The sequence below is a fragment of the Solea senegalensis genome, linkage group LG9 (assembly GCF_019176455.1).
Source record: "Solea senegalensis isolate Sse05_10M linkage group LG9, IFAPA_SoseM_1, whole genome shotgun sequence".
Taxonomy (NCBI): Eukaryota; Metazoa; Chordata; class Actinopteri; order Pleuronectiformes; family Soleidae; genus Solea; species Solea senegalensis.
The window spans coordinates 20,361,863-20,374,411 of NC_058029.1; the positions used below are offsets into that span (position 1 = coordinate 20,361,863).

The 12,549-nt window shown below is 42.0% G+C and overlaps 1 protein-coding gene across 1 annotated transcript in view; it reads right to left on the reverse strand.

The window, feature by feature from the left end:
* LOC122775037 (glutamate receptor ionotropic, NMDA 2D) overlaps positions 1 to 12,319 on the reverse strand; it is a 110,280-nt gene extending 97,961 nt beyond the window's left edge. Inside the window, exons 1-2 of the mRNA XM_044034717.1 lie at positions 12,258 to 12,319; positions 9,337 to 9,464 (exon numbers count right to left, since the gene is read on the reverse strand). The gene's annotated coding sequence lies outside the window, so the exon portion shown is untranslated. The remainder of the gene's footprint in view (positions 1 to 9,336; positions 9,465 to 12,257) is intronic.
* Between the last annotated feature and the right edge of the window lie 230 nt (positions 12,320 to 12,549).

Genomic DNA, 12,549 nt, shown 5'->3' on the forward strand with positions numbered 1-12,549 from the left:
AACATAGCTTTTTAGGTCTGACACCAAGCAATAAGGAGGCGCTTCCTCTTCAACTGTCAGAGAAGGGGACAAATGATGTCGGGCTCTTGTCAGTGCTTCAGAGATGCATGTCCTTTTTTAAAAGGGCCTGGAGCTGCACCATTTAACATTAACACGAGACAGGTTCCATCATGCATTTAGCTCTGTGTCACCGCGGCAGAACCTTGCATATTTACATGCAATCTCAGCCGCTCATGTATAATCACATGCATGCTGTATGCACGTGTGTGTGTGTGGGTCTGTGCTACTGTGGCATAAATCATCAGAGCTGAGCAGTGGGCTGGTGCTGCTCTCTCCATCTGTCTCTGTCTGCTAAGGTGAGGTATTTTACACTGACGATGGAGGTGAGAAAAAGTGAGCCATGCTTTCATCGTGTGGGATGGACAGAAAAATAAAGGCTGGGGTATCAGAGGGCAGTGGACAGCACGTCATGTGCATAACATTTTTAAAGGGGCTGGGGCGGAGGGTTTCGGGTACTGAAGCCTTCAATTCACATAAAGCACATAAACCCCGTCTCTGCAGGGCCAGTTACTCACAAGGAAAGATCAGCTTCACACTCTGTTATCCAGTGCAGAAAAATAATGCTGTCTCTGCAGGCAGTCCACCCTCTCCTGCAGAAAGTAGACTGTATACATATAAATGAATGCACCTGCAGGCTAGAAACTCAATATCTGTTTGGTTATGCATCTAGTTTATGTACATAATATGGACCCATTAGGCCCATTCTTGCACTCGTTTCTTTTTTGTTCCGTTTACATGCATCGTAATTCTCGAGTCCAGGAACTGCTTCAATCTGGGGCACTGCCAGACCACTGGTCACCTCCCTTCCATCAATCCTTCTCAACTCCTCTTAATAGGATAAACCAAAGGAGGAAAGCTCCTGAACAAAAAGGAGGTTGTCAGCCAAGATGGGGGGAAAAAATGCCCTTCAACCTACTACATATAGCTTGTTCCAGTGAAACATCCTTGACAGATCAAATACATCCACATCACATGCAGACATTCTGCTCAGATAGGGCAGTGGAACATGGATGCATGCAGCAAACTCACGTGCAGCTCTTCTGCACTTCACGCAGCTTTGACAGCACTGCACACATCGACTCTGTGAACTGACACTGATCAGAAACTCACAGTTTCAAGGAAAAACTATTCAAAAACTGGAATGTGTTTTCAAGCTCCCATTTATGACATGATGCAAACCTCGTCCCTGCAATCAGTTTGGATTCTGGAGTTTGGAAGACTAAAGGACGAGGACAGACCCGAGGAGAGACTGTGGGCTAATGTGGTTCTTTCAAAGAAGGAGAGAACGTCATGCTTGGTTGGCTTGGTTTTTAAAGGTAGAGGGAGCAGAGTCTCTCCTGACAGACAACCAGTAGCTCGCCACAGAGCAAGATTTGGTTCTGGGTTCTGAGATCAGCTCAAGCGTGGCAATCTCTGCTTGCAAGATTCTGGAGGCATGAAAGAGGCAGCCTCAGAGCGACAACACAACTGTGGAAATAACACAGCCATGCCAGGAGTTTTAGTACACAATGAACCCAGAGGCACAACTGTTGTCGTGCTATTTTAGCCAAGTGCTTGGCCTGTTTTTCTGAAGTGTGCTTCTATGAGGTATTGACAGAGTCTTCGCAGCAAGGCTCCGTGAAACTGCCGTGACGTTGTTTTACACACGACACACACAAACTAGTGACTTGTAAAGCAGTTGTTTTGGGTGTACTGAATCATGACACTCAGTTAATTATAAAAGATTTGTTCACAGAATCGTTCAGTACTTCCTGCATGAGCGGAGCACAGACTCCGTCACTGAACTGAAATACAGTGGAAGGGAGATTTTGGACATTTCCTTGCTAAGTCTTTTTAACTGATCTACAGTTCAGCATTGTTCGGTTTGATTCACTTGTCCATGACTCTTCCAGTGCGGACACCCGGCCAATCAGTGGTCAGAAGTCTACTAACGTCGCATTTAGTATCTGCTCAGCTCACTTGGAACTCTGCCAGAGTGGGTACTAAACAAGGTACCATGTATGTACTAGGTACTATCGATAATGGAAAAGCAAGAGAAAGGAGTAGAGTCGAGCGACCCCGAGATGAGTCGTGCTGGAACCGTGTAGTGGAAAATCGCCATTACATGCGCTGATATACAGCTCAATGAAAACATGGCTGCCAGCAGGGATTAGGGCTGAGCAATAAGGCCAAAAACACATCACAATAAAATGACTATGTGTCTCAATGTGTGTTTGCACAGCATATAAACATTATATCAGCATATACTAAACCTTTGTTGTTAAAACCAGAATTCCAGAAGATATTTTTACAGCTTTTAGCTTAGCAAAACACCTGGAAACAAAAGGGACTGACCTGTACAGCCTCTACTTAGCAGTCCATCCTAATTTCAACAATAAAATAAAAGTGACATCTCTAGCCTGTGTGAACCCAGCCAAATCTGCCAGTGATGTGATTTGGCTCTGCAGACAAGTCTGGCAAGGACGTTGTTTTAGGCCAACTTTAGAATCTGGGAACCAGTGACAACAGGTTTTGTCCACCAAAAAGCAGCTGTCTTTTCATTCGGCTGTTGCCTCCATTTTAAGCGACTCGCTCCACCGAGCTTCCCCACCATGAGTCGTTTAGTTGTCATTACAGGATAACCATTGCTCCTAGAAAACTACGGCGACAGTGTTTGTTGACACGTTTGGTTTGTCATCTGGATCATTCGTCGAGTCATTGCTGGTAAACAGCAATGACCAGCAACTGCTCACAGCCAAGATACAGTCCAGAACTTAACCTCCCATTAAAGATGTTTTTACATTTTGGTTTTTGGTAACAAGCCAACTATTTCCTCTCTAGGAGAAGCTAATTGGCTGTAGCCTTTCAGGGTATGGGTGAAATGGATCATCTCACCGAACTCTTTTAAAATGATGTTCTGTATTGAAATGGACAGCATCAGAGCATCAAAGCTGCAGTTGACAATGCACATGCTGTTACCATCAATTATATCTGAGTTCTGATGTTAGTTAGAATGCACAATGATTTCATTCCCTGCTCTGCTGATCATATCATTAACAAGGATTCACACACCTCGAGAGAAAAAAGGCAAGTTAGTGCCCCATGATCATATTCAAAGCATATGGAGGCAGGGGGATGTTAATCCATACAGTGTTCCCAACTGTCTTTATGACCTTGGAGGGATGGAAGTGCTTATAAACTCATTAACATGGATGCAGCATGGCCACATGGTGAATAAACCAACCAGCTCAGCCTGGTCTGAGGTAACACAAGCACATGCACACGCACTCAAACAAACCGCAAGCATCTATTTTTCATTATTACAATCCTATGAGCTCGAGGCAAGGTTTGTCTGTGTAGCACTGAAGCTGTACAGCAGGTGAGTGTGTGAGGTGGACTGTCACTGACACACAGCCTTAAACACAAGTCACTGCTAAAGAGTACAGGAGAGACCCAGCAGGGAGCAGAGAGGCCGCCCTGAGCAGTGCAATCCAGATCACATCCTACACAGGAACTCAGCTGTGTCCATTACTGGCACATGGAGATACACACACAAAAACCTGCGTGGGTTTTTTTGGTTGTTCTTTAATCAGATGTGGATGATAATCTTGCCTCTACAAGACCATAACTCAAGAGGACACATTTGCAGCCCAGGTGTGCAGTATGAGCACAGTACTGGGGCAACATGGTGGACCAGTGGCTAGCATTGAAGGTCATGGTTTTGGATCCAAGGGCTTTTCAGTGTGGAGCTTGCATGTTCTCTCCATGTCTATGTTTTTTTCCCCCAGGCACTCTGGCTTCCTCCGAGTCCCCTAACGTGCAGAAATTGGGTAATTGGGTTAACTGGATACTCTAAATTGGCCATAGGTGTGAATGTGTGACAGAATGGTTGGTTGTCTCTATGGAGCCCTTTACACCTCACATTAGAATGTGTTTTCTGCCATCATAGGATTCTGCTATTGTGCTTCACCACGTGCATTTACACCCGGTATTAATATGCGTCTCTGGTGTTCACATCAAGATCCCATCACGGTTATCCTCCCTTGCATCACCTCCCCCCTCGCCTTCTGCAAAGATTTCCAGCAGCAGACCACAGCGTCACATCCTGTGTGTCGCCAAACTAACGGCAACGTTAGCAGCACGTGTAGTTTGCACTCATTGATTTTCAGTGCAGTGGATGAAGTTGTCTTTTTAACAAGGGGAGCGGTTGTGGAGCGGAGACGCATCAGAGACTCATTGCATTTACACTTCTGCTCGATGTGGTCACAAAGCGTTGGCAGATCAAATAACCATCCGTCATTGGGTGTTTTTACACCTGCACTTACAAGTGGTCAGGTGCTATCCGACCACAGAAAACACATTTTAATGCCAGGTGTAAAAGGGGCCTATGGACTGGTGACCTGCACAGTGTGTACTGCTGGGATTGACACCAGCTTCCCCCGTGACCCCCATGTGGAGGATAAATAAAGCAGTAGAAAATGAATAGAAAACAGTGCTGTAACATTTTGTGGTGTTACTGTGGCTTTAGTGTCACTCAGTGTGACAAACTCAGTGTCTACACAGATATTCAATTACAAATCTGTTTGTACTATACATCATTCCACTTCATGGCACAGGATGCCTGAATAAGTCTGAGTTGTGTGATAAATTGCTGAGAAAAGTTTGCTTAAGCTAAATTCACCCATGTGGCAACAGCCACCACAGCAGCAACAGGGGCTGTTGGTAGTAGACATTAATTTACATACAAGACAACACAGTTAATTAGATAGGACAGGATACATAATTATTTAATCTCCTGACAAAATGCAAGAGGATTAGTTATCTGAAACCTAAAAAAAGATACCAGTCACACCATCCTTTGTCATTTGCTGCTTAAATTTTCATAGTGCACACTCACCGCCAAGGAGAAACTGCTTCTGATTTTTTGATGTGACTTATGAAAGATTTCTGATGGTTTTCTTTTCCGTTTTTGAGATGGTTCCATGAACCTTAATAAAACTGTTTTAAAACTGCTTTATTCAATCTGGAATTCAATTTGGACCAAATGAACACTTGTGGCCATGTTGCTAAAATTAACCTCATTATTATGCAATGTAAGAGGAGCATCTGCACACATGAAAGTAGTATCACTTTTGAGGATATTATGGCCTTTTTTGAAGGGAAGATTCAGATCTTCTTGCTCTGTCTTAGTGGCTTTAAAATAAATGAGTGTTTTCAAGTTCAGCTTATTGAATGGCTTGACTGGGCTTTGAAAGTGACAGTACACAGCTATGGTCGCATGTCCGTCCATCCATCTTTCGCTTTATCCTCCACATGAGGGTCGCAGATCCCAGGTGATATAGTGCAAAACGCCAGGGTACACCCTGGACAGGTCACCAGTCCATCACAGACAGCAGCATCCACTCTCACACTCACATCTACAGTCAATTTAGAGTGTCCAATGTTGCCCTATCCCCAAAGCCACAGAGAAAACACACAGGGGAGAACATGCAAACTCGCATGCAGAGAGGACCTTGTTCTGACCAGGTCACAAACCCCGTCTTCTTGCTGCAAAAGCAAGCGTGCTAACCACTACACCTGGTCTCATGTCACGTATGAATAAACTAGAAAATGCACCCCTGCACAAGCTGAAGCTAAACTGAATTGTTGCCTCAAATTTAGGCAGAATAGTGGCTAAAGCTGTAGATGTGAAAAAAGTGACGGTGAAGAACAATGCAAACTGTAGCATAAGCAGTCAAAGAAGTTTGAATGTAAGCTACATAATTTAAACAAGCTCAAGTTCACAGAAACCAAAGAAAAACACCTGATATCATCTGAAATGATTTGAGGTGCACTATGTAGAGAACGTGAGGGCTAAAACATTATTATTTGTTTTACTATAAGGCAGAAAAACTGCATCCTGATCCAGCTTTACAGGAGGTGAGATTGAAAAAGTCATACCAGCTTTGTTGCCTGAATGTTAATGTTATAAAAAAAAAGGAATAAGATATTTGTGCTTTTGTGAGGGAGCGGTCCATTTACACTGGTGTTTCCAACAAAGAACAGTATGGATGTTAGACATTTAAAGGCAGTAAAGACCAACTGCTGCACATGAGAAAGAGTCGTTTTGGAACATTGAAGCCGCACAGCGCGTGGGACACATATGTACATGTGTATTCAGCTGCGACGTGTCACCACTTCTGTGTGCACTGTGCTGAGTGAACTCATGGTGGCAGCAAGACTTGCAGCAAGACCTTTGTAGCAGGTCTTACTGTGAAGTCTTGAAATGTGTTGGGTCCATGTGTTTTTCACCTGGCAGTCAAAGTCAGAGCGTTAGCCTGAAGCAGCATCGTCTGTGCTCCTCTACGGTGTCACGCGTATCACGCCGTATAATAACAACAACAACAACAACAACAACAAACAATTCCATTCCTGCATTCAGCTGTGTGCCGCAAAATACACATGCATGCACGTACTGAACACAACACGGGCCAAGGCATAAGTCATGTAGAAACACTGGCAGGGTCTTGATAATTACTCAGAATTCCTCGGGGGGGGGCAATAGAAACTCTGCACTGGAGCTTCATATTCATACATATACAAATGAATGAATGAATTAATATTTAATGGAAGTAGACCATGTTTGTCAGAGTACATCCACATGTGGTATAATCCCAATACAGACAGTATGTGAAACACACTGGTAGTTGCTTTGTGTTACACACCTACTGTAAAGTGATGCATTGATAAACTATTATAGTCTGTTAAGTTGGTCAATTCCCTTATTCCTTGCTTATGTAAGGCCTTGTACAAGACGAAAGGTCCTGAAAGACCACGGCTTCCTGCTGCAAAACATCTAAATTTTACATTAACATATTTACAAGATCCACAAGAATTATATTATCATATTATAATAACCCACCGTAATGGAAAACACTGTAAATGTATCCCACACTAAGCTTAAAGCTTGCTAGTAGATTTTTAAGATAGAGATACTTACCAAAAAGCCTCTGGGTTACTTTTTTGTGGTACAAGATAAAGTGTGAGCTGCACTGAGGAGTCATTCCAGGATAATAAAATGAAACACTGCAGCAGCAAATGATTAAAATTAGAAACTAAATCATCACATGATCCTCATGTTCTTCCACAGATCTCCAGCAGACTTTAGCACAAAATGACCAACTCATATGGAAGGAAGAAGCCTTTATGTGCCGACTGTTTACACATAAAACACTCCGTAGCTCCACTTTATTGTCCGAATTAGGGAAGCAGCCTCTGGTCTGGGAGGTTTTGTGATTCAAGTTGGACACTCAACACTAAGCCCAGAAAAAATACAATTAAGACAAGAAAAGGTAAAAGACGGTTAAGATTTTCAACCCACAGGATAATGCAGCACAACCTCTGACTGCCAAGACGCTTGATTGGAGCTGCTGAGGTTTCTGCTACTGTGGCAAAGGTCAGTCTAAGCACCAGTACATCAAAAGACTGTCTACCCACCCATTCTGTGACTGCACAGTGCCTAATAATGCCACATTGAGTTAGCCTTGAAAATGAGGCTCTTTTCTTCCTACGTCTAAAAAGGAATCAAAACATCTGTGTTAGAGAGAAACTGTTCAGTCAAGCCTTGTTTTGGTGCTAATTAGTCCAATTAGCCTTTCCCAACTCGCACAGTTTTAAACAAAGACAAGCAGCAGCTCTGCAGTTTGATGTGTGGCATCGCAGGAAGATGCAGAAGCCTTTAACTACAGACTCTTTCAACCGCATTAAAAGTGTTGCCCGTGTTGTCTTTTGGAATAATCTATGCATGTCCCTTTAGTGAGATTTTAGCACAGGATCATGGTTCCCGGGTGCAGTGCGGAGGTAAATTCCCACAACTGCAATTTCATGATTAGTTATGCTGAAGGGCGAATTCTATATTGGTCGCCTGTACTGTGTGATAACAGATTTCATAAGAAGGAGTAAATGAACCAGTTAGATACAGTTGAACAGAAAACTACAGGGAAACGGGATATTCTGAACACGAAGAGGAATAATTAATCATTCCTCAACAACAGCCTCTTTACAAAAGCAGTTTATCATTATGAATCAAACCCACATCTTCACTCAGCTCTTGTGACTGTGTAGTGCACAAATTAAACAAATTACAGTCATACATAATTATAACATTAAACGATTGTAATTTGTTTAATGTACTGATTTCTGACTGATGTCACACTATAATTCCTACATTGTAAAACCAGCCAGAACAACAGCAGAGAACAGCTTTTCAATGTTTTAAATATTTCTTCCTAAGGGCAGAGCAGCAGTAATAATTCACCAGTTTTTGTAAGAGGACTTTTTTCCTTTTTTCTTTTTTTTTTTTGCAGAATCCTCTTGTTTTGTGTCCAACTGTAGATTTGAAGAAGCAGACTGAGGGTCAACGTGAACAACTGCACTTGTGTCAAAGTTGTACACATGTCTAAAGGCAAGAATGTTTTCATCTCTGGTGCTTTATGAAAACATTTCATTTTAAAGATATTACGCAGCATGATCAAACAGCTGTCAACATGCGCTCTGATCTAGAGAATACTGAAGAATTTAGCGAGAGGGCAGAATTTCTGTTTGATTAAATCCCCAAATGAAAGCTAATACGGACAAATGCAATGACTAATTTGTGTTCTACCATCCAGTTGAGTCTCCATTACTGCAGTGGCATGTCAAAGCAACATATTGCCTGCTGCTGGTAGTACATGCACATGCACAGTTTAATCGAGCTAAGACAGAGTCAGAGTACAGACGCAGAGGAAATAATCAATTCATTGGCCGTGTACGTCTGACTCCACCGCTGTGGGTGGAGTCAGGAGTTTCCTGTTGACCTTTACGTCACATAAAAACAAACGGTGAGATGGATCGTGCTGTGGTTCTGTATGTTTCGTACCTGCTGTACACCTGTGGTTGCCAAAACTTTGGTGCATGAGCAGAACGCCAACTCTGACTAAGCGTATACAGTAATCGGACTATGACTCGCATTATCCAGGTATGTTAGTCTGATTTTAGTCGGACTCACCTGAATTATTGTCTTAGTCTGACTAAAAATGGGACTTTTAACATGCATGTAAACACACTGACTGAGAACAGGGGTTTGAAACATTAGTCCCAGGTTTACAGAGGTCTACTATTGTCCACATGACATAAATGTTGCCATCACGCAATGTCCACGATGGTGCATGCAGATTCTACACAGACATCCATGAGAACCCCTAGACTTTGTGACGACACAGATGCAGAGACAATATGCAAAGACGTATGCAAAGACAACATAAAAGACTTTGGACTTACGCTTGAGGTTATGTGAGGAGGTCCGCCGTTACCCAGAATGTGAGGTTGTGTCGACTTATGCAGACCCTCATTTTAGTACAACTGGAACCTCTGCCGTGTGCGACCATGCGGAAATGCATAGCAGCTCTCTGTGGACACAAATGAAGAATGTATGACGCCAGTGTTCTTTAAAACTGTCACAATTCAATAAAAGTAGTGCATAAAGTGCTGTGACCACCTACTGACTTTCTAACAAAAGCTATCAAAAGTATAAATTCATACACACATGCTCTCTTCATGAGGTTAAGATTTAAATTGTCCAGACTTAAATTTCATCACTATTGTTGGAGCAGTCAGGCATTTACACAGGTTCTCACAGACTTCCTGGATATTGTTGTAAAAGGCAGTCGTTGCTAAATTGTGCTAAACACAAAAGCTGGATAAGGATGATAAATGTACATTGTTAAGGCAGTTTGTATTAAAACTGTGGGGAGATCACCACAGTAATAGCAGCTCGCTTCAAATTTTATAATCTTTATAATTTTATAATTAATAATTAAAACAAGTTCTCAGACCAGATGTTTGCAGCTTCTTAAAAGTGAATATTATCTGATTTCTTTGTTTCATTTAACAAGTAAATCATTAAGAATGAATCATTTTGGTTTGTGGACAAAAAAAAAGACATTTGAAAACGATTTAATTCATTATTTTAAATCATTATTTTGAGGTTTCTGACATCTTATGGATAATAATTGACAGATGAACTGATAATGAAAATAATCGTTAGTTGCATCCCTGCTACTCCCGTGTCCTTTGCCAGGTTCATCTTCATCACTCGAGTGTGTGAAAGTAAAAAACAGTTTGTAACACGTTTGCCACCTAAACGCTGCATATTAGATCCGTTAATGGAGCGTTACATTAATCAAAAGTGTGTGAGGCTGTGAACGGGGAGCCAGCAATCTTCTATAACCTTACAGCTAAACAATAAAGATATTATTGGATGGATTTTACCCCGGACGTATCGGTTGGTATGGTATGAAATGCCCTTTCCCTGTTCCACACTGTAAATATGATTACAGTTGGCTGCTGGCTCACTGACACACAGGCTACAGTATCTGCTGAGAAATTAACTCCCCTCTGCCTTCTCTCACATGGTTTATAATTGCAGAGCGAACCTCTCAGAGGAGCGCCACAGAAATCGAACCACAGCGACCTTCTGCCTGTGATCAAAGCTTACCTCAACCAGCCCCGTCTCCCCCGCCACACACACCCCTCCCCGACCTAACAGACGAACTGAGAGAGCAAGGTGAAGAGAGGCAGGGACAGAAGAGGGGAGGGAATCCACACAGACCAGCTCACATCTCCCAGAGAGCTCCCTACTTTGCATATGAAACACACCTCTCTGCCTTTAATTCCCATGAAATCGTGCAGGAAGCTGTGATTGCAAGGAGGGGACGAAGAGGAAGTCATGTGGAACGACTACAGGGGCCATTACAGAGAATCCCTCATTACACCCCGGTCACAGCTTTAGAGTATTAGTGCTCCGAAAACACACACTCACCCCAGGCTGGACAAATCAAAAAAAGAGTAGATCTAAGTCTAATCTTATTCTGTTCCCTGTGCGCGTGCTTTCTATAGGCAGGTATGGTGGAATTACACACGTCAACACACGCAGCTTCAGCTCACTTTACAGGCGCTCTGCTTTGTGTCTTCTGTGTCTTTGCATTTGCGTCTTTGATCGGAAACGGAGATGGATCTTCACACCACATCTCGGTCTGTGATCGCTCAATCAATTAATCAACTCACCTGCTTCTATAGAAGCAGCTCATTAGCAGTAACAGAGTCTGATCTGCTCAAGATACATAAAGTCATCAAGGGTATAGTTAAAAAAAGGAAGGACCGCAAAGGCTCCTTCATGCATTGAAGAGTAATGAGAGTTTCTTGGCCAAACGGCACAGACGAGAAAACCCGACTCATTCATCAGTTTCATGTGGATCCATGAGGCCAAATATCTGCATTTAATCCAGAGATGCAGCCAAAGTGGTTTACAGAATATTTTAAAATGTTGCTATGCTAAATAAATAAATAAATAATACATTATCACTGTAGCCAGTAAGAACATAGACAGCAGATTTTCAGTCATTTGGACTCCAGACACACAAACTGAAAACTGCTCAGTGAAACAGAATTGATGTGTTTTGAGTGAAAAACAGTTTGTAGTGAGGATCAGTGCTTGAAGTGGCTCGGTGATGTCCAGTACGCAGTAATTCGTTTGACTATTTTGAGTGCTGGCACTTCTTGTCATGAGTAGTCACTACTGTGTTAAGGTTATCTGTCCAATTCATTATGATAGCCCAGAATAAGCACTCCTCAGAGTGCACTACGTGACATTCTCACAAGAGTCTAGTGTTTGTTTCTAGTGTCTAGAGTTTTTAATTTCCTTGTTAAACAAGAACAATATCTATTGGAAGCGTCCTGAGGACAGCATCATAATAACAGGACGCAAAAATAAAAATGGACTGCGCGTGTGAAGTTTAAATAAGTGTTGTTCATGTTACAGATAATATGGATGTACCAACACAAGTGAGGCAACATGTTTAACATATGGACTAAATATTTAAACACAGAGATGTTGTGAACATCTTTTATTTAGTGGAAATGTTCATTATTTAGTGTTTAATGATTTAGTAATACAAACATGCACGTATCATATGGATAAGGAGAGAACTGGCACTCCACACACACACACTGGTGTGGCTGTATCATCTGTGCAATTTAAAAAATAACATCCAGTTATAACACAGTATAATTCGACAGAGGTAGTCGTTTACTTCTCCTTTTTTGTGTTAACTTGTTGAAGCTTTGCTTTCATAAAGTATTTGTTTTGTACATTTAGTAAGTTGAACTTCTCTGTAGAGGATTCAGGTTAATAAATATCTTACCTCGCGGTTGATCAGGTCATGCGGTTGTTGTCGGCGTCTTCCTCATTTGGTGATTGACAGCTGAAGAAAAGGGAGGGGCAGGTGCGCTACGCTGCAGGTGAAGCACGTGAAAATTGGTGGGCGGGGCTTAGCTAATTAAAGGGGAATGCATACAGTTTATGACCCTATAGCTATATAAACAGTACATTATTCTATAAAATGTGTGTGTGTTTGTGTGTGTGTCATTATGAAGTATTAATGCTGTTATGTTCATATTTAATTAGAATATTATTTACATATTTAACTTATTTTG